Source organism: Pan paniscus, chromosome 15 (genome assembly GCF_029289425.2).
Source record: "Pan paniscus chromosome 15, NHGRI_mPanPan1-v2.0_pri, whole genome shotgun sequence".
Classification (NCBI taxonomy): Eukaryota; Metazoa; Chordata; class Mammalia; order Primates; family Hominidae; genus Pan; species Pan paniscus.
This window is the reverse complement of record NC_073264.2, coordinates 70922958-70947640: the sequence shown is the minus strand read 5'-3', so window position 1 is coordinate 70947640 and position 24683 is coordinate 70922958. Positions and strand designations below refer to the sequence as shown.

General features: G+C 43.7%; 1 long non-coding RNA gene and 1 other non-coding gene across 2 annotated transcripts; one reads left to right on the top strand and one right to left on the bottom strand.

Moving 5' to 3' along the window:
- Positions 1-7584: 7584 nt before the first annotated feature.
- Positions 7585-11847, bottom strand: LOC130540775 (uncharacterized). The gene is made up of 2 exons (XR_008954772.2): positions 11561-11847; positions 7585-8287 (listed from the first exon to the last, which is right to left on the bottom strand). It is a non-coding gene; the product is annotated as an uncharacterized LOC130540775 (long non-coding RNA).
- A 7380-nt stretch (positions 11848-19227) lies between these two features.
- Positions 19228-19354, top strand: LOC112437111 (small nucleolar RNA SNORA11). Its single transcript, XR_003025773.2, has one exon. It is a non-coding gene; the product is annotated as a small nucleolar RNA SNORA11 (small nucleolar RNA).
- The last annotated feature ends 5329 nt before the right edge of the window (positions 19355-24683 follow it).

The window sequence follows — 24683 nt, the reverse complement described above, 5'->3', positions numbered from 1 at the left end:
CCAGATGTGCAATTATATACTGATTCATGGGCTGCAGCCAATGGTTTTGCTAGATGGTCAGGGACATGGAAGAAGCACGATTGGAAAATTAGTGACTAAGAAATTTGGGAAAGAGGTATGTGGATGGACCGGAGTGGTCAAAAACTGTGAAGATATTTGTATCCCATGTTGGTGAGCACTTGCTCACCAACGGGTGACCTCAACAGAGGAGGATTTTAATAATCAAGTGAATAGGATGACCCGTTCTGTGGACACCACTCAGCCTCTTTCCCCAGCCAGCCCTGTCATCGCCCAAAGGTCCCATGAACAAAGTGGCCATGGTGGCAGGGATGGAGGTTACACATGGGCTCAGCAACATGGACTTCCACTCACCAAGGCTGACATGGCTACGGCCACTGCTGAGTGCCTAATTTGCCAGCAGCAGAGACCAACACTGAACCCTCAATAACCATTCCTCGGGGTGATCAGCCAGCTACCTGGTGGCAAGTTAATTATATTGGACCTCTTCCATCATAGAAAGGGCAGAGATTTGTCCTCACCAGGTGGCTGGGGTGATTGACCTGGACTATCAAGATGAAATTAGTCTACTACTCCATAACAGAGGTAAGAAAGGGCAGGCATGGAATGCAGAAGATCCATTAGAGCGTCTCTTAGTATTACCATGCCCTGTGATTCAGGTCAATGGGAAACTACAACAGCCCAATCCCGGCAGGACTACAAATGACCTAGACCCTTCAGGAATGAACGTTTGGGTCACTCCACCAGGGAAAAAAACCACGACCTGCTGAGGCACTTGCTGAAGGCAAAGGGAGCACAGAATGGGTAGTAGAGGAAGGTAGTCATCAATACCAGATACGACCATGTGATCAGCTATAGAAACGAGGACTGTAATTGTCATGAGTATTTCCTCCTTCTTTTGTTAAAAACATGTTGGTGCATGTGTACACCTGCACTAAGAAAATATCTTCATTTTATTTCTCTTTTCCTTTATCATGTGACATAAGATTTATTGACTTCACATCAGCATTTAAGTAGTAAACTTTATGTAATAGTATTTGGGTTGCGGATTGGTGCGTTTCCAGTTGTGTGAAAGATAGTTGTATTATGTTAGGCATAATTATGACCTTACTCTTGTCTTTATTTGAAGATTATGTATGAGCTCAGGAGATGTGTATGGGTTCATGTTGACAAGGGGTGAACTTGTGGTGTTAATACTGAGTATCAACTTGATTGGATTGAAGGATGCAAAGTAGTAATCCTGGGCATGTCTGTGAAGGTGTTGCCAAAGGAGATTAACATTTGAGTCAGTGGGCTGGGGAAGGCAGACTCACCCTTAATCTGGTGGACACAATCTAATCAGCTGTCAGTGAATATAAGCAGGCAGAAGAATGTGAAAAGGCGAGACTGGCCTAGCCTCCCAGCCTACATCTTTCTCCTATGCTGGATGCTTCCTGCCCTCAAACATCAGACTCCAAGTTCTTCAGTTTTGAGACTCAGACTGGCTGTCCTTTCTCCTCAGCTTGCAGACAGCCTATTGTGGGACCTTGTGGGACCTTGTGATTGTATAAGTTAATACTTAATAAACTCATATATATATATATACATATATATACACAAAGTAAGTTCCATTCCTCTAGAGAAGAACTCTGACTAATACAAATACTGTGACAAAGAAAGGAAAATCCAGTTAGAAAACTGAGGGGAGGGGTTCCACTTTGAAGCAGCAAACAAAGCTAAAGCTATGAAATAGCAAGGATTAAATTTAGCAAGAAATAGGTGAGATGTATGCACTTAAAAGTATTTAAAACCATGCCAGGCACAGTGGCTCACACCTTTAATCCCAGCACTTTGGGAGGCAGAGGTGGGCAGATCACTTGAGGTCAAGAGTTCAAGACCAGCCTGGCCAACATGGTGAAACCCTGTCTCTACTAAAAATACAAAAATTAGCCAGGTATGGTGGTGCATGCCTGTAATCCCAGCTACTTGGGAGGCTGAGGCAGGCGAATCGATTGAACGTGGGAAGCAGAGGTTGCAGTGAGCTGAGATGGTGCCACTGCACTCCAGCCTGGGTGACACAGCAAGACTCCATCTCAGAAGAAAAAAAAAAAGAAAAGAAAAAAAAACCTACCTCATAGATGTGAAGATTAAATAAAATTATCATACATGCATGCTTAGCCTAATATTTGGTGTGCAGTGACTCTTAGCATTTAGTAAATGGTTACTATTACCTCTGTATAAATATATGATAGCATATATGTGATTGTATTATGTATGCTGTGATCTCGCTTTTTAAACTTAATGTTCTATGATGGATATCTTTGCAAGTCAAAGCATGTTTTTATTATCCAGGGTTTTACTCAGCACTAACACATACCATAGGCTCAGAATATACTTGTCGTGTGAATAAATTACTCTTGGCTCATCTTTTTTTCTCGTTTTTGTTTTTTTGAGTCAGGGTCTTGCTATGTTGCCCAGGCTGGACTTGAACTCCTGGGCTCAAGGATTCTCCACCTCAGCCTCTCTAGTACCTGATACAAAGACGTGCATCACCACACCCAGTGTGCCTCATCTTTTTAAGTTTGCTGCTGGCTGTAATGGTTGCCTTGGGTTCCAGCATGCGGATGTGCTATAAATTTATAACCAGTCCTCTGTTGACAGATATGTATTATTTATTGTGTTTAAACGATTGAAAGCAACATTATAAATACCCATTAATGGGTGCAGCACACCAACATGGCACATGTATACATATGTAACAAACCTGCACGTTGTGTACATGTACCCTAAAACTTAAAGTATAATAATAATAAAATTAAAAATAAATAAATACCCATTAATGAGAATTATGAGTAGATTTTGTACTTCAAGTATTTGCAAATGAGTTAAAACATTTCCACACCTCTATTACTTGTAGTCAAGTATGCCTGTAAGTCATTTCAATGATTTCCTCTAATAAAAATAGTAAAGCTATTTCCATTGGGGGGGCTACAAGCCATGATTTCGACTGCTTCTCCACTGGAAGGCTGTCATGAGTGAGGGTTCCTCAGTGGGTAAGAGAGCCTGGCTGAGCCCCTCTTCTCCATATGCCTTTGTTGGTTTGACTCCTGTCTGCTTTTCCAGGAGAAAAAGAGTGACTTTTGTAGGTAGGAAATGACCACCAAGTGAGCAGTAAACATGGTGAAAACTTCCCTAAAGAAACATAATTCAGGAGACAGCCTGGAGCCCTAACAGCCTTTCTGTGTCGGCAGACACGGTGATTCTGAGGTCTTCAAACTGGGGTGTCACAAATGTATCACCTACAAGCACATCTCCCCCAACTACCCCAGCCGCAGGGGTCTGAAGCAGGCCCACCCTGAACTAGTCAAGATACAAATGGAGACCCTGGCCCACAGCCCATCACCCTTCTCTTCCCACCTCTGACAGCATCCTCCAGCAGAGGGGCCTTGCATGCACTTCTGTATCCAGATAACCTAGTTCCCATGTCCAGCTCTGTCTACCACCCTCCCCACTGGCTAGACACCCTGGGCACACTCCAGGGGTAGAGGTGCACACTCCAGCAGCCAGGAGAACCAGCAACAAGCCCAGGGAGGCCCTGGAAAATAGAATATGGTGCAGAAAAGTGGAAGTGCAGCAGGTAGGTACCGTGGATGCCTCACTCTAAGAGAGCAGCAACTGGAAGACAGCTGGAGCGGGACACTTGGAAGGCCAGCGCCTGGACAGAGCCCTGGCTTCCTGCTGTAAGGCAACACTGGTCTGCTGCATCCGGAAGCCCAGCCAAGGCTTTTCTACATCAGCGGTTCTCCCCGATGACGGTTTGCTACCCAGGGGCCTTGTGGCAATGTCTAGAGACATTTTTGGTTGTTGCAACTAGGGAAAAGAGTGCTACTGGTATCAAGTGGGTAGAAGCCGATAACGCTGCTAAACATCCTGCAATACACAGCCCACAGTCCTTGCCCCCAAAAAAAGAACTATCCAGCCCAAAGCGGCAATAGGGCTGAGGTGGAGAAAAACTGGGATACATGCATGAGTGGGCAGGCCAGCAGATTTGGGTTCACATCCTCACTCTGCCACTGGCTTGTTCTGGGACCAATGATTTTATCTCTCTGTGCCTCCGTTTTCCCATTTGTAAAATGGGGTTAATGGTAACTGTTTCACAGGGTTGTTTTGATAAATAAAAAGGACTTGATATGTAAAGTGCCTGGCACATAGCAGGCCTTCAGAAGGCGCTATAGGTGTCCCTTTATTAAATGGGGAAGGAAGTGGACTTCGTATTCTTAAATGTTGCTTTATGAACCAATTAGAAGTCTTGGAGTTGGGAAGAGAAGATCTGAACCACATAAGCAAGAGAAGTGTATATTATTTCAGAACTACTGTGGTTGAAAGATCAAGGGGAAATTTGGATGTATAGAAAAATCAATAGGAAAGTTGTGTTTATACACAGTGCTTTAAGAAGCTGTGAATCATGTCAAGCTGAGTTATCCCTCTGGCAGGTTTTTCCAGCTTCCACAAAGGATTATCCATATGAAAACATCTTCCTTATCCCTCCCTTCCCCCGCATCTGCACTCCGCACCCACCTCCCCGCCTCCCCAAACACCGCTGATGGGATTGCCCTGCACCTAAGGGACAGCAGGGCAATCCCATCAGTGATGACTTACTGCCCTCTGGTGGTAGAATTTATAAGTGCAGCTGAGATTTTGTCCGTTAGTTTGATTCCGGTGAACACAGTAAGTGCCCTACCACGTGTAAAGCATCACTTATTTAACAGCGTTCTAAGAGTTACAGGAAATGTAAAGACTGACCAACCCACACTCCTTTATAGAATCAGATGGAGACATGAGGGCTTCTGGGCAGCGGATGATAACTTGGGGCCCCTTCAAATCTCTTTAACATTTGTTTGGCTGGAGAAGGGATTCTCTAATAAAACAAAAATCATGTAATCCCTTATGCTTAAATAAGGAATTTCCTACAGGTACCCATGTAAAGCTTTAATCATTCACACTTAACCAAAGAAGCTCATTTACAAGCATGTAGATATAAAGCAATGTCCAAAAGTTCTCAAAAACTTTTTGTCAGCAAAATGTTTCCAACTTTCTTGTAATTTTTCTTTTCTCTTCTGTTTTCTTTTGCAATTTTTTTAATTGGGCGATTTTTTGAGAGGCAAATTTAAGAATTTTAAATGTGGATAACAAGTCACCACTTATTGATAACACTGCCAAAACTAGTCCAAAACCTGAAAGCTGTCACGCAACTGGGTGCCCAGAGAGTTGCCCTGCCGATCCACCCACTCACGTCTCTGCTCCTGTCTTCCAGAAGCTTATCCTCCGGTGGGGAAGCCATGGCAGGGAAACAAGGAACAGAAGAGCCTATGGAAGGTGTCCTGAGGCTTTCCAGATGTTTACCAAGCACCTTCATGGAGCACACACAAATGTGGCAAACCTTTAAGGAGGAAGAGAACACTCTCCTCCAAGGAGAGGTGCGCCCCCCCAGGACAGGAAGGATTCTGATCGGGGTCAGATCAGGGAAGCCCTTGGACGTCTTGCTAAAAAATTTGGATTTTAGGCCGGGCGCGGTGGCTCACGCCTGTAATCCCAGCACTTTGGGAGGCCGAGACGGGCGGAGATCGAGACCATCCTGGCTAACATGTAAAAATACAAAAAATTAGCTGGGCGTGTTGGCGGGAGCCTGTAATCCCAGCTACTCGGGAGGCTGAGGCAGGAGAATGGCGTGAACCCAGGAGGCAGAGGTTGCAGTGAGCCGAGATCGCGCCACTGCACTCCAGCCTGGGGGACAGAGCGAGTCTCCGTCTCAAAAAAAAGAACTTGGATTTTAATCCGTTTCACACTGACGGCTGCTAAATGGGGTGTGTGTGAGTGTGCGTGTGTGTGTGTGTGTGTGTGTGTAAGAGAGAGAGACAGAGAGAGAGAGAAGGAGGCAGAGAGAGAGAGAGAAGAGCAGAGCTGGGCTTTGAGAGATTCCATGCCCCATTGTGTGTGGTAGAATAGACTGGAGAGAGTAAGATTCAAGTGCAGGAGAATTATCGGTTATGAGGGTTGAACCGATTCAGCCACTCTGGATTCTTGGCAGAGAAAGGCGAAGGCAGCAGGCATGTGGGGGCCATCTCCATGCCCCTGGCTTCTGTGGAACTCTCCAGGCCCAGCTCCCTCCTCTCTGCTGCTGTGTAGTGACTGATGGGAAGGGTGAACTCGGGATAAGGAACCAAGCATTGCAGTGCAGCCCTTCCTTTCCCCCTCCCCGCGGGGGACCTGCTTCCAGGGGGCAGCAGCCACTTAGGTCCGGTCCTCCAGGTGGTTTTTCAGGGCGTTTTGACACCACACTCTTCTGGGTTTCTGTGGCCTCACTAGTCATTCTTTACCAGTCTTCTTTGCATCTTCTTCCTTTTCCCCAACTCTAAATGCTGAAGCACCTCAGGGTTCTGACTTCAGTCCTCTTCTCTTCCGTCTTCATGTTCACTTCCAGATCATCTCCTGTAGTCCCAGCACTATAAATGCCACCCAAACGCTGATGACTTCCATTGTGCATCCTGACTGCCTCTAAAATCCAGCCCCATACTCCACATCTCCACCTGGATGATGAAGGGACCACTCAACATTTGCACATTTTATTCATGAATGGCCTCTCCCCAGATGTGTTTCTTCCCCAGGATCCCTCATTCCTGGAAAACCGATAAACCCATGGCTCAGCTCTCCCTCCTTTACCCCCGATGCTCTCCTCAGCTCTATTTCAGGATCAACACAGATCCAAGCCTTTCTTGCCACACACTGCTAGCACTCTCGTCCACTGCTGTCCACTGGAAATATCACACAAGCTACAAACGCAAGCCATGTATCTAACTTTAGATTTTCTAGATGACAGATTTTAAAGTAAAATGAAGCAAGCAAGATGAATTTTAATAAAATATTTAACCCCATACAGCGTGGTGGTCAAAATACAGTGTTATTTCCACATGTAATCAATAGTTTTAAAAATTATCCATGTGATATTTGATGTTCTTGTTTCTGTACTAAGCCTTTAAAATTCAGTCTGCATTTTACACTCACAGCACATCTCCATTCAGACCAGCCACATTCCAAGTGCTCATAGCTAATGTGGCCAATGGCTTCCATGTGGGACAGCACAGCCGTGGCCAAGCCGCCCTCAAGCCACCTTCATCTCTGGTCTGGATTATTGTCATCTTCCTTCTTCCGCTCTTAATCCCTGGAAGGCATTTCCCACAAAGCAGCCAGAATGAATGATCATGTTGCTGCCCTCTTTAAAATGTTCAATGGCCCCCACCACTCTGAGAATACAATCACAATCAGCAGTCCCCTCCACAGCCTACACCAACCAGCGTGCCCCTTCCTCCTTAACTTTTCCTCTGCCCCTTCAGCCAAATGAGCCCCAAACCAGGCCCGCTCCACTTGTTCCCTCCGCCCAGAACACTCCTTCCCTAATCCCAGTCCTGAGTCCTGCACTATGCTTCTTCTTATCCCAGCCCTGAAGTCCCTTCCAAACCAGCCAGTTGCACGCCCATTTGTAACCTGCACGGACCTAGGGGAACTGAACAAAGGAGGCAAATGCGGGAATAAAAGACAAAGACAAAAGAGTATATTTGGAAGAAGGGTCAGGAAGCACCTTGCCTCTAGTGGACAAGAGACCTGACCTTGTACACAGCCCTCCGTATTTATTAGGCAAAAGAGATAGTGTGAAGGGAAGTGGAAGAGGGGGTCAGCTGCTCGGTCCAGAGTAAGCTTGCAAGACTGCATTCTCTGGATGTCCCAGCAGATAACCTCAAGGAGCTTGGCGTCAGGAAGCGATTGCCCTCAGCAAACCTTCTGGGGCAGGCACAGTCATGAGTTTGCCCACATTCTGTATTCATGATAAACAGTTTCCTGTTTGATCATATAGACTCAGTGGAATGTTGGTCACATCCCATGGGCCTTTGGCTCTCTGTATATCCTCCTTTCTGTTTATGTATTAATTGAAGGAGTGTAAGGCCAGGGTGGGCAGCTCTCATTTTCCCATTGGTGGTCCATCCAATTTTACATACTGTCCCTGGTGCTCCAGTAGTTTCTCAGCTTCCTGTGTGGTTTTCTTGAGTTGTCCCCAGGTTATGGGGGTTGATGTCATGACTGTGGTCAGCCTTCTCTCCGTCTTTGCACTCAGGCTCAGCTGGCTCATGGCTCACACCAGAGGGACCGGACCCATGGTTGGCCACCCTGGGTTCCTCCAGTCTCCCATTCCATGGTTGCACACACCTTGAGGGCACCCACACGGCTTGTCCATCTCCTGTGAAAACACAAGCATACCCTCTTCTCCACGTCAGTAAATCCACCCGACTTTTCCATTGTCCTTCCAGGGATTTCCATAATGCTTTCAGATAAACTTTCCTCTTTTCCTCTAACACTTGCCAATGTCTTTCTGCTGGAGTCTTACCATCTGTACCAGGAGTCCAAAAATGTAAAGTAAATAAGGCTAAATGTAGTTTTGATTGAGGTGGTAGTTGGCCTCCTATACCCCCTTTTTGTCTTTTCAACATGTGTTGTAATGCTCAATGTGCCTGCTCTATAATGCCTTGTCCTTTAGGATTATAAGGAATTCCTGTTTTATGGGTTATAGCCCAAAGCTGTAAGAAATTTTGAAAAGCATGACTAGTATAAGCGAGTCCATTGTCAGTTTTTAATTGTTTAAGTATCCCCATATGAGCAAATGATGACAGACAATGTCACTGTACATGACCAGCTGTCTCACCTGTTTGGCATGTAGCATGGCAGCATTTGAGAATAAGTGAAACAAATTAAGCAGTTCTGGGTCTAGTGTACTTTTAACTGTAGCAGTTTCCATGTGAATGTGACTGGCTACGTTTACAACATAAGCTGAATTACAGACAATGTTGATAGGATCTGAAGCTGTGAGCTGTAAAACCTGAATGACTGTAATTAGCTCTGAGCATTGCGCTGAAGCACCAGAGGTATCTAGCTTCTCCTGTGTTAGGGGCCATTGATCCACCCGCACAGGTTTGTCACTAAGCCATTCTAATGGTAAGGCAGTGGGCAGGGGAGAAATATCAATGACCTCTGTCAGAAATCCTGATTTCCTAGCCTTTTTCTATCTGTTTTTCCAGTTACTGATATCAGGTTAGGATTTTCCTGTAGGAATTTCCCTAAACCTTTTTCACTCTGATATCCATGTCCTTCAACATTTTAAATCCTGGGTTATCAAAGTTTTCATTTGTAAGTCTCATCTCCCATGCTGTAAGTAAGTCTCAGCCCCATAAACTGATAGCTATATTTGCAACATAAGGCTGAAAAGTACATGACTGCCCATCCGGACCAAGACAAGGTAAAATCTCAGCACTCTGTTGAACACTTTGAGCTGTTCCTACTTCCACTAGGGATGTAGAAGTTAATTGCAAGAGCCAGGATGGGGGCCAATTGTCTTTAGATATTACTGATACATCAGTTCCCGTATCCATAAGCCCATAAAATTTCTTTCCTTTAATTTGTACTACACAGGTGGGTCTATTAGAGGCTATGGGTCGGGATAGATAGATTTCCCATGTAGTTGTGCTCCCAAACCCTTTATTTCCTTGTTTCTCCTTTCATGGAGAAGGGTGTAATTTGCAGGGAATAAGCAATAATTGAGCAATATATTCTCCCAGTTCAAAAACCCAAAGATCTTGTGACATTAAAACTACTTGAGTTTCTCCTTCATAATCAGAGTCAACAGCTCCTGGGACTACAGGCATGCCTTGCAAGTTAAGGCGGCTTTTGCCTAAAATTAGTCCCATGTATCCTGCTGGTGAAGGTCCCCAAATACCAGTGGGAACTTTGATGGGTTTGTCTCCCCCAACTAATGTGATTCTTTCTCTGGCAGGTAGATCTAATCCTGCACTTCCTGGTGTTCCTGGGGTGACGGAATCAATGTGCCTCCAGGAACCCATGCCTAAAACGGGGTTAAGGTCTGGACTGGGAATGCCCTCACTGTTTGTGGGACCCAAGTCCAGGCCCCCATCTCATTTCCCGACAGGGGGGTGCCATTCCGATGAAATTTTGAGCGGCAGTGATTAGCCCAGCGATTTCCTTTGTTACAGCGAGGACAAAGTCCTGGCGTTTTTTCCGCTGGTGGAGGAACTGCATTGTAAGATCCTTTCTGTCCTGAGATCTGGTGGCATTCCTTTTTTAAATGTCCAGTTTTTCCACAATTATAACATTTTCCCATTTTAGAGTTTGACCCTTGGCTCCTTTTAGATTTGTCAACTACTAAATTAGCCATTGCTTCAGCTAACATTGAAGAGCGATGAAGCTCAGTTCCTGCAACTTGACAAGCTCTGAGAAAATTTCCCAAGTTTTTTGTACATCTCACAGGTGCCAGTGCACTTTTACAATCTGCGTTTGCATTCTCAAAAGCTAGAGTTAAGGTTAGCATTTCTGCAGCCATGGTATGAGGAATCTGATGCTTCACTGCGTCTCGTAATCTTGCAAGAAACTGTGCATAGGGTTCCTATGACCCGTGCATGATATGTAAAAAGGATTGTACTGGGACTCCCTCTTCAGGAATTGTGGCCCAAGTGCATTTAGTGGCCTATGCTCACTGCTGATAAGCAGCGTCTGGGAGTGCCATTTGACGTTCCAGGTCTGAATAAGGGCCATTACCCAATAGCATATCCTCTGTAATGTCTCCGTTTCCAGCAGCACAGTTCTGTCTAGCCTGCTCTGCACACATTTCTTGCCAATTGAAATTACACATCAGATAGGCACTCGCAGACAAGCAAGTTCGCGCCAAGTGTTTCACATCAAAGGGTAAAAGATGTATGGCACCAAACACTGATTCTAGCAATCCTAAAGTGAATGGGCTCTGTATGACATTATTTACCACACTCGCTTTTAATTCCTTTAACAACTTAAACTCTAGTGGAGTGTGTTCGTGAATAACCTGCTGCAGATTATTTGGATCAGGCGTTACGGAAATAGGAAAAGCGCAAGGTCCTAAGGGCTCTCCGGCTATGACAGCAGAGCATAAATTCTCTGTATTGGGGGCTCTCTATTTTTGCCACCAAAGGAGGCAGTACAGATGTTTCTGCAACTGGAGGAGGTGGTATAGGCCAATTTTTATTCTCCCTCTCCTGTCTTTGATTTTCAATTGGATCTGTGGGTGGGACAACAGATTCTTTCAGATTTTTAGATTCAGCCTGCTACCCCGCAGAATCGTGAGATAATGGCAGAAGTACAGTACAAACTGAACTCTGAGTGGAAAAAACTGAAGAATCAACTTTAAAACCTTTTTGATGAGCCTGTTTTAATCCTTCTGCTCTATCCCAATTTTCCACATCAAGAGTGCCTGCCTGTGGAAACCATGGGTTATGCGTAATAACCTCCGGCAGCATCTTAATGTCTGAGAACTGACCTGAGCACCAGTTTGTTTCAACAAAACTTTAAGCAACTGCACATAATGTTTTTCTCCAACAGACAAATTCTGCCTCATGTTACCCTGATTCAGAAAACTTCCCATTCCCAGGACTTCTTTAAAGCACTGGTCCCGGTACCTCTTTAGGGCACCGACCTTATATCCCTGTCGGCAGACTCGGCCTGGAGTCCCCGTTCACCTTCTCAATTTCAGTTCCTCTGCTCCAGCAGACCTTCTTCATTTACGTCCTTGAAGTCCCTGTTCTGCGGCGCCACTATGTAACCCACATGGACCTAGGGGGACTGAACAAAGCGGGCGAATGCAGGAATAAAAGACAAAAGCGTATATTTGGAAGAAGGGGTCAGGGGGCACCTTGCCTCTAGTGGACAAGGGCCCTGACCTTTACACAGCCCTCCGTATTTATTAGGCAAAAGACATAGTGAGAAGGGGGGTGGAAGAAGGGGTCAGCTGCTCGTCCAGAGTAGTCCCGCAAGACTGCATTCTCTAGATGTCCCAGTAGATAACCTCAAGGAGCTTGGCGCCAGGAAGTGATTGCCCTCAGCAAACCTTCTGGGGCAGGCACGGTCGTGAGTTTGCCCACATTCTGTATTCATGATAAACAGTTTGCTGTTTGATCATATAGACTCAGTGGAATGCTGAGTTGGTCACGTCCCATGGGCCTTTGGCTCCCTGTACCCATTGAGCCACGGGAGTCTCAAGGAGGAGGACTTTGCCAACTTGTGGCCTCTCTGCCTCAGTGCTCCATCCAGCAGTCGTCAGACACAATGACAGCTGACCAGACAGGGTACTCCAGGATCTCAGCCAACTTCCCCAGGCCATGCTTGGGAAGGAGCACAGGTCTTCTCTGGCCTCAGAGTCCCCACATTTATTCTGGTGACTGTCTCCAACCCAGGATTGTGACCTTGGGTGGGATAGTGGGTCAGGGTGCAGGAACTTTGTTTCTCTCCAGCTTTCCCTCTGATTCTCTTCCCTTCCCCAACCCAGCTCTTCTTTTGCTATTTAGACAACTGTTTAGATTCTGGTCTTTGTTTTTGTTGTTGTTGTTGTTGTTGTTGTTTTGAGACAGAGTCTCACTCTGTTGCCAAGGATGGAGTGTAGTGGTGCCATCATGGCTCACTGCAGCCCCTACCTCCTGGGCTCAAGGGATCCTCCTGCCTCAGCCTCCCAAGCAGCTGGAACAATAGGCACACGCCACCAAGCCCAGCTAATTCTTCATTGTTTTGTAAAGATGGGGTCTCCTTATGTTGCCCGGGCTAATTTCAAACTCCTGATCTCAAGCAGTCCTCCTGCCTTGGCCTCCCAAAGTGCTGGGATTGCAGGCATGAGCCACCACACCTGGCCTAGATTCTGGTCTTGAAAGCCATCAATACTTTCCTCTGTTTTCAGTTTCAATGAGAAAGCTGAGTAACCTCATGCTTCTTTCTCTCCACATTTCTGAAATCCTCCTCTAAAGGCATGAGGGAACTTCCCAGCCAGGTAGCTGAGGGGCCACAGGTTACAGGATATTGTGGGCTTGGGGTGGGGAAGGTTAGTACTCAGCATTCTGTATCCTGCCACTTATTGAAATGTATTTCTATTAAGAGGTATTTACCATACCTCAATAATAAAAATAAAAGACAGGTGCTAAAGTGATCCATAATACAATGGAATCACACCACGATGTGTTACAAATTCACTTCTTACACACCCCACGATTTCCTCATGAGGTGAACATACAGAAGGTAAGGCCCTGAGCCCTCTGATAGACGTGTGGGTCTGCAGGGCTCCAGCCTTCCAACCAAGGCACATTCATGACAAGTGCAAATAACCACCCAGGGACAGCAGGAGGAGCTGGGCTGAGGCTGGCAGAGACACACACGATCACATGCTGGTGGTCTCCATGAGACTGCTGTTTGCCCCAAGGTTGCTGTTATTTTTTTGTTTATTGCCATTTTTATGTGGTCAAAATATTTTCTACTTTGATTAATTTTTTTTTTTTAATGGAGTCTCACTCTATCACGCAGGCTGGAGTGCAGTGGCGCAATCTCGGCTCACTGCAACCTCCGCCTCCCGGGTTCATGCCATTCTCCTGCCTCAGCCTCCTGAGTAGCTGGGACTGCAGGCACCGGCCACTAGGCCCGGCTTTTTTTTTTTTTTTTTTTTTGGTAGAGATGGGGTTTCACCATGTTAGCCAGGATGGTCTCGATTTCCTGATTTCGTGATCCACCTGCCTCGGCCTCCCAAAGTGCTGGGATTACAGGCATGAGCCACCGCGCCTGGCCTATTTTTTTTTTTTTTTTTTTTTTTTGTATTTACAGTAGAGATGGAGTTTCACCATGTTGGCTAGGCTGGTCTTGAACTTCTGGCCTCAGGTGATCCACCTGCTTCGGCCTCCCAAAGTGCTGAGATTACAGGCATGAGCCACTGCACCCGGCCATTCTTTGGTTAAATTCTAAGTATTTAAGGCGTCTTAGAAGCACCTCCATAGAACCCCAGGACATCTAGGAACCCAGTTGGAAACAGTCAGACTAAACCATGAATAGCACTTATCTCTGCGTGGTGAGATTTTTGTTTTCTTTTTTGTGCTTATCTTCATTTTCTGCCTCCTCCATAATGCAACTCATGTTGTTTTGTTCAAGCTGAAGAGAAATCAATGTTTTAAAGGACTTCTGACCGGGTGAGTCCTGCTGCTCTCTGCCCTCCCACAGACTTTGCTCCCTTCTGGCCATGGAATGTTTGCTTAAAGTTGCAAGGGGGAAAGAAGTGCTTCAGAGGGTAGCTGACCTCCACTCCACCAGCCTCACCATTTTCCAGGCTGAGTGGTGGAACCATAGAGAGTGTGGCAGTAATCACAACTGGCGTGATTCCAGGAAGATAATTGAAAGAGCTCCCTCAGCAAAAGTCATCAAACACTGATAGTTGTTCCCAAGAAGGCAGGGTGAGTCCTTTGGAAGTTTTAAAAAGCAGTAAAGCAACCCAACAAGGGTCAGGAAACCCATGCACCCAGAAGACGTCACTGACACGTGGCAGGTAGCGGCAGCCAGCAGCAATGACCTTCCCCATTCCCCAGTCCTCGCTCATAATCATCAAATCAGCCAATTATGGCCCAACAAAGGCCTAATGCCCTCCACTTGCCACTGCCTTTTCTCGCCAGCATCCACCTGACCTATCAGCTCTCAGAAATGGGCCAAGCTCTCTATTGTCAGTATTCACTGACCGCCTAAACCTGCTGTGGCCCCCAGCTATGCAGCACCAAATGCAGAAATTTACAAATGTGCTTGATGGCACAGAAAGAGTTCAGAAGTACTCATTGAGTGATATTGCTGCTTCAGCCATAGGAAGCGAGGGGACAAGCTTGCTGTCCCTTCAAAGCCCCACTTGCTACCCTACCTTTCAGGACTTTTTTTTTTTTTTGAGACAGGGTTTTGTTCTTGTTGCCCAGGCTGAAGGGCAATAACATAATCTCAGCTCACTGCAACCTCCGCCTCCCAGGTTCAAGCGATTCTTCTGCCTCAGCCTCCCGAGTAGTTGGGATTACAGGCATGTGCCACCACACCCAGCTAATTTTTGTATTTTTAGTAGAGACATGGTTTCACTATGTTGACCAGGCTGGTCTCGAACTCCTGACCTCAGGTGATCCACCCTCCTCAGCCTCCCAAATTTCTGAGATTACAGGCATGAGCCACCGCGCCCAGCCACTTTTCAGCATATTTTACGCCTACTTTGGAATGGGATCCATCCTCTAAGAGCTTGTAAAAAGCAACTTGTCTGCTATCTTCACTGAGTTAGTAGCTTGTATACGCATTTCCCAACCACATGTTGGAACACTGGATCAGTACCATTTTGCTTTAATTTTGACAGATACCTAAGAGACAACGCATAGGATTGTATGAACTCATTCTGTTCATCCCCCTTCTCTAACCCACCACTTTCCAGCTAGTCTAACCCTAGAATCCCAGGTGAGAAAATAACTTGGTAGTCTCCTTGTCCAACTCTCTACTTGGTACTTGAGTCGCCTGAAAAAATGGTTATCTCTGCTTGAATGTCTCCCACCCACCTGAGCCCCAGTGGCAGGCACTTCCAAGGGACTTCATTTCTTTTTTAGACAGTTCTAGGTTGAAATTTTTCCTTATGTGGAGCCCAACACAGAGTCACCTTCCCAACTCTGAAATATCCTAAATCCAAAATGTTCTGATTTCTAAACTTTTTTTTGTAACTCCTTTGACAGCAAACTCTGTTCTAAACTGATGTAAGACTAGTTATGGTTTTTGCTTCCCGCATCATATGGTTCACTGCAGAAATACCAATGTGTTTCATTATGAACCCCAATTAAGATATTACATAATATTCAGTATATGTACTATATCAGCTTTCCACACTTTGAAAAACTATAGAGAGTTTTGGAAAAGACATTGTAAACCTGTATCTGCTTTTCTAAATATGATATTTAGGTTTTCTATATCCTAATTATTTTTTTTTCAGTTGATCCATCATTGACTGTGATGGGTGAATTAAAGTTTCCTACCATTTGTTTGTCTGTTTTTACCCCCTGTATCTCTTATAATTTTAGCTTTATGAATGTTGTGCTTTGCTATTTGGTACATAGATATTCAGAACTGTTGTATTCATTGTGGATTCCATCCTTAAGTATTATAAAGTGACTTTCTTTCTTTTTTTTTTTTTTTTTTTTTTAGAGGCAGAGTCTGGCTGTATCACCCAGGCTAGAGTATAGTATAGTAGCTCTATCACTGCTCACTGCAGCCTCAGCCTCCCTGGCTCAAGTGATCCTCCCAGCTCAGCCTCCTGAATAGCTGGGACTACAGTTATGCAACACTACTCCTGGCTAATTTTTTTTTTAATGTTTTGTAGAGACAGGGTCTATGTTACCTAGGCGGGTCTTGAACTCCTGGGCTGGAGTGACCCTCTCACATCAGCCTTCCAAAGCACTGGGATTACGAGCATGAGCCACAGCACCCCACCTTAAAGTGACTTTCTTCATCTCCATCTAGTGTGATATTAAAATTATGACCTGGGCTTTCTTTTGTTTGTCTTTTGTTTTGTTTTGCATTTGCCTCACCTATCTTTGTATGTACTTTTATTTTCAACCTTTTTTTTTTTTTAAGATGAAGTCTCGCTCTGTCACCCAGGCTGGAGTGCAATGGCACAATCCCAGCTCACTGCAACCTCTGCCTCCCGGGTTCAAGCAATTCTTCTGCTTCGAAGCCTCCTGAGTAGCTGGGATTACAAGCATGTGTCACCATGCCTGGATAATTTTTTTATTTTTAGTAGAGATGGGGTTTCACCATATTGGCCAGGCTGGTCTCAAACTCCTGACCTCAAGTGATCCACTCACCTCGGCCTCCCAAAGTGCTGGGATTACAGGCATGAGCCACTGCACCTGGCCTATTTTCAGCCTTTCTGAAAACACCTATTGTAGGTGCTCACTTGCTTGAACTCAGCATGAAGGTGGGTGTTGCCTAAGAATACTCTGAAATATTGTTTATTTTAATAGGTGAGTTAAGCCTATTTCAACATCTATTCATATGTCAAATAAATTAGCGTTAGTTCTAACATAGTAACATTATGTTCTATTTTTGTTTATATATAGTTTTTTAAAAACATTCACTATGTAGTCTGTTGTCTTTGTTGCTGTGAATAATTCTTTTCAAATTTCAATAGGTTTTCATTTTTGCTCTGTTACTTTTATAATAAAACTTTTAAAAAAATACCTCTAGTCTTCTATTATTCAAGAAATGTCTATTAGTGCCTAGGAACAATGAAAAAAAAAAGCACATTTCCTCTTCCTCTCTTCCTCCTCTCTCCTACCAAAGAGAACATCTTTCTCTGAGTTTCATTTTGTACTATTAAAAATGTGTATGCTTCTATTACTTGGTTTGTCAGTCTTGAGTAATATTTTTTGACTCCCACTTATTACAGATGTAACAATCAGTTACCTTAATCTACCTCTCACCTACTTTCCCCCTTCCTCCACGAGTATTTGTTCAATACATTGTCAGGACATGTCATTTTTACATTATTTTCAATCACTCTAAAGTGTGGAATTATTTTTGCTTTAGTCTACATTACATATATTCAAAGTTGCCTCCAGTCTTTTTTCTATAATGTCCTCAGTTATCTCTTTGTTGGCTGGCATCCATCCTCTGATTGTTTCTTCAAGGAAGATTCAAAGAATCAACATCCCCTGAATTATTTTATGATCGAGGATATCTGTAGTCTTTATGGTTGAAGGATAATTTGGCTGGATTTGAACTCCATGTGTAACACTTTTTTTTCCCTTGGACATCTTTTTTAAGTATTGCATGACTTTCTTCTGACATTGAATGTTGCTGCACGGAACTCGGAAACAAGCCTGCTTCCCCCGCCCCTCAGTGACTTGATCATTTTGCTTAGTTATCTTTGAAGTTTAATAACTTTACTAGGACACATCTCTAGGTTGGCTCTCCTGCATTAATTTTCTCTGATACATAATATAAATTAATGTCTCTATTTCAGAAAATTATATTTTTGTCCCTTGCTGTGGTTTTTTTAATTGCCTATTATTTGCACCCCTTCCATTTCATCCTTATTTCTCTGATACTTTGATCTGAGTTCTGCCCACCCATGCTTCATCTCATTCTGTTATCTCACAATCTCATCCCTATGTTCTTTTTCCCTTCAACTTTTCATTTTGAAAACTTGCAGAGCTACAGACATGTTGAAAGAATAATACAATGAGCAGTCATATATCATATACTTCACATAGATTCACCAATTATTATTATTTTGCTATATGTGCTTTCACTGTCTCTATACTCACAAACAATACATACATGCATTTTTCCAAATCATTTTTAAATAGATTGTAGACATCAGAACACTTCAACCACAAAAACTTTAGTCTGCACCTCCTAAAATAAAAACATTCCACTATATAACCCCTATCTTAGACCATTTGAATTGCTGGAATAAATTACCATAGACAGGGTAGCTTGTAAACAACAGAAAATTATTTCTCACAGTTCCAGAGGCTGGGAAGTCCAAAATCAAGACACCCACGATTCAGTGTCTGGCGAAGGCCTACTTTCTGGTTCACAGATGGTACCTTCTTGCTGTGCCCTTAGATGGTGGAGGGGGCAAGGCAGCTCTATGGGTCCTTTTTTATAAGGCCACAAAACCCATTCATGAGAGCTCTGCCCCCATGACCTAATCACCTCCCAACAACCCCACCTCCCATCACATTGGTGATTAGGTTTCAACATATGAATCTTAGGGGGGCACAAGCAGTCAGACCATAGCAACCATACTAATTTAACAATAACTTTATAATATCATCTAATATATAATCTATACTCAAATTTCCCCAATTACCTCAAAAAATGTTTTTAAATACTATTCCAACCCAGTATCCAATTATACATTGCATTTGCTTGTTATGTCTCTTTATTCTCTTTTTTTTTTTTTTTTTTTTTTTTTGAGATGGAGTCTTGCTCTGTCACCAGGCTGGAGTGCAGTAACGAGATCTCAGCTTACTTCAACCTCCACCTCCCGGGTTCAAGCAATTCTCCTGCCTCAGCCTCCCAAGTAGCTGGGACTACAGGTGCATGCCAGAACGCCCAGCTAATTTTTGTATTTTTACTAGATATGAGGTTTCACTATGTTGGCCAGGATGGTCTCAATCTCTTGACCTCATGATCCATCAGCCTCGGCCTCCCAAAGTGCTGGGATTACAGGCATGAGCCACTGCGCCCAGCCTTTATTCTCTTTTAATCTAGACTAGCTCTCCAACTTTTGTTATGACATTTACTTCTTTAAGAGTATATGCCAGGGTTTGCTTAGGGCAGGGAGGTTGAAGAGTGGCTCCTCTGTTTACAATACACCAAACGGGAATCTGGGGTCATTGTGACAAGGGGCACAAAACTTGTGTCCTCCCTACATGTGAAAAAAAAAAGAGAGAATCCATGCCAGTTGTTTTATAAAATATCCCATAGACTAGATTTGTCAGGTTGTTTCTTTATATTTCATTTGTTTATCTAGCATTTGTATTTCTGATAAATTGCCAGCTAGGTCCAAAGACTTGATAAAATTCAGATTAAACATTTTGCCTGTAATGATGTTGTGAATTTCATATTGCATTCCATCAGGAGGCACATGAGTTTAGGCTGTCTTGATATCAGTAATTCCAAGTTTGACCACTTGGTTAAAATGGGTAACTGCTAGGTTTCTCCAGGTACATATCTTCCCTCTATAATTACTCCATGTGGTGATACTTTATCACCATAAATATATTATTCCCCAATTGCCTTTTACTCAAGGGTTTTCACATCTATTGATGATCCCTACCTAAACCAATTGCTATATTAGGGGTTGCAAAATGGTAATTAAAAAAAAATCTGTTAATGTATTTCTGTTTTGTGGTCTTCCTTCATAGAAGCAATTACTGCATTCACTTTTTAAAATTCAATTGCCTAATGCTTTTTTCAGCTGCTCTATGTCAATTTTTTCTGGTAAGTATTCTTCAATTGTTGGAAATGTTTGACACTCTTTTTTCCTCCTTCACCTTATAGTGGATTTAATTTGATGCTATGTGTCACTCATTATTGAGTGGGCAAGTTATTTGCATGAGGCTCTGTTGTGGGGCGGGACAAGGTATCCTTTTAGGATAGCTGGCTTCCCTCCACCACCATCAGCCATAGACACAGACTGCTTCATACAACTACTGCTCATCCATTTGATTTTTTGTATAGCCCCATGTGGACAGTTAATGATGGTCATAAATTCTTTGCTACTCTTCCCATTTAGAGGTGGAGTCTATTTCTCCCATCTCTCAAATCTGGGACACTCTTAGTAAATTGCTTGACAAAATATAATGTGCTGAAAGTGACATTGTAGGCCTTCCATACTAGGTCATAAGATGCCTTGCAGCTTTGACTTAAGCCTCGTGGAGCAATTGCTCTGGGGCCATCAGCTACCAGATAAAAAGTCTGACTACTCTGAGATCACGATGCAGATGACTTATCCTCAGCAACCATATGAGGACCCCAAGCAAAAGCCATCAGCTGAACCTGTCATATCCCAGAACTGTGAAAGAGAATAACAAATAAATGTTTAAAATCACCAAGTTTGGGGGTGGTTTGTTATACAGCAATGGATAGCTAAAACATCCGCTTCTACGGGCTGTATGAACCTGAGCGGGGTATAAGATGGCTTCTGCTGTCAGCCTTGCTCACCCAATTCCCATAGCTGTTGTTACAAAGGAAGGAGATCTCTTTTGCACTTGAGGTTGCATCCTCCACCTGCAGGAGGTATACATATTCCTAGAGCTTCCTGACATCCACCCCCTCTGCATTCTCTTTCTCCCTAGTGAGTGCTGCCTAATGGTGACACTGGCAGCCTTTTCACGCATTCTGGAGTCTGCAAATGATATGTGTCCCCGTTTCACCAAAAAATTATTGTCTATGGAATTTTTCCCCATTTTCCTTGTTGCTTTTGAATGATTTCTAGAAAAGGAAGGGAGAAATAGCCTCTTTCTTTCTTTCTGATTTGTTTGTTTTAGACAGGGTCTTGTTCCGTCACCCAGGCTGGATGCAGTGGTGCAATCACAGCTCACTGCAGCCTCCATCTCCTGGGCTCAAGCAATCCTCCAATCTCAGCCTCCCAAGTAGCTAGGACTACAAGCATGCACCACCACACACAGCTAATTTTTAAAATTATTTTTTGTAGGGACAAGCCCTCACTATGTTGCCCAGGCTGGTTTCAAACTCCTGAGCTTGTGTGATCCTCCCACCTCAGCCTCTCAAAATGCTGGAATTACAGGCATGAGCCCGAGCCCAGCCATCCAGCCCCTTTTTTCTTTTTCTTTTTAGCCTCAAGGTTCACTCTGTCGCCCAGCCTAGAGTGCAGTGCGCAATCATAGCTCACTGCAGCCCTGACCTCTCAAACACCTGGGCTCAAGCGATCCTCTTGCCTCAGCCTTTTAAGTAGCTGGGGATATAGGTGCCTGCCACCACACCTCGCTAATTTTTTATTCTGTGTAGAGACTAGGTCTTATTATGTTGCCCAGGCTGGTCTGGAACTCCTGGACTCAAGCAATCCTCCTGCCTCAGCCTCCCAAAGTGCTGGGATTACAGGCATGAGCCACCATGTCCAGCCTCTACAGCCACATTTATACCATAAGTCACTACCATATTTTTTAATGGCTACATTCTTTTAAATGGGCCATAACCAATCACCTACTAATAGATATTTAGGTTATTTCCAATAGTTCACTATTACAAAGCAATGCTGCAGTGAAAATCTCTTTACGTAGATCCTCAAGCAATTATCTCTATAGGATAATTTTCTACAAGTAGAATTCTGCTGTCAAGAGCAATGGCTGACTGAAGGCTTTTTATGCCACTTCAGAATCTGGGAAAATAGCTGACTTTTGCCAGAGATGAAATTAAAATGTCCCTTAAGTAAAATTTACACAGCCACCACTACCCCCCCATGATTGTTTGGGTGTTGTGTTTGTTGTGTTGCTTGCTACATCCAGCCTGTGAAAGAACAAGTCTAGGCCAGTTTGGAAAAAATATGCAATCACAGGATCTTTTCCAGTCAAAGCTTTCAGGTCTCAAAAAGCAGGTTAACTCGGGAGACAGGATGAGGCAAAAGAAGGAGCAGGTCAGAAGAGCAGCTGGGGCCCGGAACCAGGCTGGGCATGAATACCAATTGTACCACTCACTAGCCATGCAAATTGGGCAGATTATTTAACCACTCTAAGCCTTTTCCTAACCTATAAAATAAGGATAGCAATAGCATCTTATCTCATAAGGCTATTGCGAAGACTAAATAAAAACGTGGGCATTTAGTGCTATACATTTCCCTCTTAACACTGCCTTAGCTGTATCCCAGAGATTCTGGTATGCTGTATCTTTGTTCTCATTAGTTTCAAATAACTTATTGATTTCTCCCTTAATTTATTTGCCCAAAAGTCATTCAGGAGGAGACTGTTTAATTTCCGTGTAAATGTATGGTTTTGAGCAATTTTCTTTGTACTCAATTCTATTTTTATTGCTTTGTTGTCCAAGGGTGTGATTGGTATAATTTTATTTTTGTTTTTTGCATTGGCTATGAATTGCTTTATGTCCAATTCTTTGGTTGATTTTAGTGAATGTGCCATGTGGCGATGAGAAGAATGTATATTCTGTTGTTTTGGGGTGGAGAGTTCTATAGATGTCTACTAGGTCCATTCAGTCAAGTGTTGAGTTCAGGTCCTGAGTATCTTTGCTTTGATGATTCATCTTGCCTTGATGATCTGTCTAATACTGTCAGTGGGGTGTTGAAGTCTCCCTCTGTTATTGTGTGGGAGTCTAAGTCTCTTCATGGGTCTCTCAGAACTTGCTTTATGCATTCACCCCCTCTGGAGGATGCAGCAACAAGGCATTATCTGCAGAGAGCAGCCCTCATCAGATACTGAATCTGCCAGCACCTTGATCTTAGACTTTCCAGCCTCCAGAATTATAAAAAATAAATTTCAATTATTTACTTTTTAAAAAGAACTTGCTTTATGAATCTGGGTACTCCTGTGTTTGGTGCATCTATATTTAGGACAGTTAGGCCTTTTTGTTGATTTGAACCCTTCACCATGATGTAATGCCCTTCTTTGTCTTTTTTCATCTTTGTTGGCTTATAGTCTGCTTCGTCTAAAATTAGGAATGCAACCCCTGCTTTTTTCTGATTTCCATTTGCTTGGTAGATTTTTCTCCATCCCTTTATTTTAAGCCTATGGGTGTCATTGCATGTTAAATGGGTCTCTTGAAGACAGCATGCTGTTCGGCCTTGCTTCTTTATCCAGCTTGCCACTCTGTGCCTTTTATTTGGGGCATTTAGCCCATTTACATTCAAGGTAAAGGGAACACTTATACACTGCTGGTGAGAGGGTAAATTAGTTAAACCATTGTGGAAAATAGTGTGGCAATTTTTCAAAGAACTAAAAACAGAACTACTATTCAACTCAGCAATCTCATTACTGGGTATATACCCAAAGGAATATAAGTCATTCTACCATAAAGACACATGCACACGTGTGTTCATTGCAGCACTATTCACAATAGCAAAGACATAGAATCAACCTAAATGCCCATCAACAGTAGGCTGGATAAAGAAAATGTGGTACATATACATCATGGAATCTATACAGCCGTAAAAAAGAATGAGATCATGTTCTCTGCAGGAACACAGATGGAGCTGGAGGCCAATATTCTTAGCAAACTAATGCAGGAACAGAAAACCAAATACTGCATGTTCCCACCGATAAGTGGGAGTTAAATAATGAGAACTAATGGGCACGAAGAAGGGAACAACAGACACTGGGGCCTACTTGAGGGAGGAGGGTGGAAGAAGGGAGAGAATCAGGAAAAATAACTATCAGAACTATCAGGTACTATGTTTAGTACCTGGGTGACAAAGTGGTCCATGCACCAAACCCCCATAACACAAGTTTGTCTGTAACAACAAACCTGTACATGTACCCCTAAATCTAAAATAAAAGTTAAAAAGAAATGTAATTTAAATCACAGCATCCATCACACAGCATGTGCTCAACAACTCTCAGGTATCATTAACATAACACAAAAAGATCTTCCTGTCTCCAAAATTGTATTAAATTAGAGTAGATTCTGAGGGGATATGGGGAAAAGAATGGAGGGTGTCAGGTTCCTGGAAGAGATTTTTCCATTCTCTGCCAAGTCACATTGCTAGGAACAGAGGGAATGGGAAGGAGTGGGAGGAGGGGCAGCCAGGGCAAGAAACTGTGTTTTCTCAAAGGGAAAAACTCACAGTAGGAGGTGGAAGGATTTTGGGTTCCTGAGAAGAGGTGAGGAGGAAGAGTTGATAGAGACTACGTGGTTTAGAATCCAGGTTACAAGTGTGTTCATAGGAACTCTTCTCTTTGGATGTGCACAATCAGATCAATAGACACATGCCCAGACCCTGATCTTTAACAGATATTGGTCAATTCCTCCTCACCCTTTGGCATCAGGCAAATGTGTAAAAACCTAACGTCTTCCTTTGACTTCAAGGCCTCATGTACGGTTGCACAAGACATCTGTAGAGTGGCGTCCCTAGCATTGTGTAGTGCCCAACCTGAACAGGTGTACCTGGCAGCCCTGCATGGCCTCCACCCTCACGTGCTTCCATATTGCATTGTGTACCATCTGGCCACCTGTGGTCTTGTACAGACCATCAGGTCCCTGAGAACAGGAACATGAATTATATAGTTTTTTTTTATTATTTATTTATT